General features: G+C 33.9%; 1 pseudogene; it reads right to left on the reverse strand.

Moving 5' to 3' along the window:
- Positions 1-1,419, reverse strand: part of LOC105005530 — a 17,175-nt pseudogene extending 15,756 nt beyond the window's left edge.
- Positions 1,420-1,645: the final 226 nt, after the last annotated feature.

The following is a 1,645-nucleotide window of genomic DNA, read 5'->3' on the forward strand; positions in this document are numbered from 1 at the left end:
TAAAAAAGTATATAATGTTGCTTATGGATATGTTTGTAATGTATAATAAGAGTATAAAAACAACCATAAGAAAAATTAACAACAAATTCAACATAATGATTATCTCATCTCTGGGGAGAAAAGAAGGAAATGAAATCAAGATGGATACTAACAAAGGAATCTTCAACTCTACCTGTACTGTTTTATTTCTTCAAAAAAGAAATTTGGGGCATTCCCTGGTTGTCCAATGGTTAGGACTTGGTATTGTCATTGTCAGGGCCTCAGGTTCCATCCTTAGTTGGGGGAACTAAGATCCTGCAAGCCATGTGGGATCTTGGGTGTGGCCAAGAAAAAAAAAATCTGAAGCAAACACTGCAAAATATTATTGGACAAAGCTAGATAGTAAGAGTTTTATAGGTATTCATCTATGCTTTATCCTTGAAACATTTAAGAACACAAAAAGGCACAACATTATAGTATAAAAAATGCAGTATTACTACCATACATGTTATTACTAACAATTATATTCTCTTTTACAATTTTATAAGACTGTCAGGTAAATATCCTCAAACTTTTAGGAAATGCTTACAATCTATATATGGGAAGTGATCTGAAAAGTATCTGACATTTTCTGGGTCTGGGTGTGTTAATACATGACAGTAAAACAGAACCAAGGGACTTTCCTGGCAGTCCAGTGGTTGATTCTGTGCTTCCAGTGCAGAGGCCATGGGTTCTATCTCTGATCAGGGAACTAAGATCCCACATGTTCCATGGTCGAAAAAACAAAATTGATTTAAAAAAAAAAAGAACGAAAAATAGAAAGGACAGAACTACTATAGTCATTAACACTGAAATCATAAAGATATTCAAGTTCCATTAAATCATTAAAGATATTTAATAATGAGGCAACAAATGATTATGTTCTCTATATCCTCTAATCTTTTATAAATGGCATTTTTTATAACCAGGAAAAAAAAGTGTAAGGGAAAGATATCAATATCTTGATTATGTTTTTCTTATTTTAAAAATTTCTTCATAGAAATATTTTTCTTTTTCCACCTTTTTCATTTCATTCCAAATTCCTAAGGAAATGAACAGCTCTGAGGCATGAAACTTCTGTTCAAAATTATAAGTAATATACACACTTCAAAAAGTTCTTAAAAACTGATGAACTAGAAGACAAATAATTTTAAATATGCTGCAAAAGCAGCAATGGTATATGAAAAATCTATGATTTTCACACCTACTGCATTCCATATCTTCAGGCCAAGGAACACCAAACAGCTCCATGAGCTTCGAACACTCACTGTGAGCCCGACAGAGCCTACGGCAGGGAAGTGTGACACGACCGTATTCCACACAGACAGGAGCACAGAGTGCACAGAGAAATGGCTGGAAACTCTGAGAGCAGTCCAAATTCACCACAGGGCGGAACGGCCAGAAAAAAGTTCAAATCAGATCATTAGGTGGAGAGTTGTATACAAGTCAACGTTTTCTTCATATATAATATGGCAATATTCTTGTTTTTTTTCTGTTTTAGAAGATTTCTGAAGGCAATTAAAATTTTCTGAAGGTAAATTTTTGTTTTTTTCAACAAACGCCTCTTCACCCTACCCCTAGAGATTCTGATTTGGTTAAATATGAGGTGTATTGCTGAATCTATATG

This window comes from Bison bison, unplaced genomic scaffold, assembly GCF_000754665.1.
Source record: "Bison bison bison isolate TAMUID 2011002044 unplaced genomic scaffold, Bison_UMD1.0 scf7180017858497, whole genome shotgun sequence".
Lineage (NCBI taxonomy): Eukaryota > Metazoa > Chordata > Mammalia > Artiodactyla > Bovidae > Bison > Bison bison.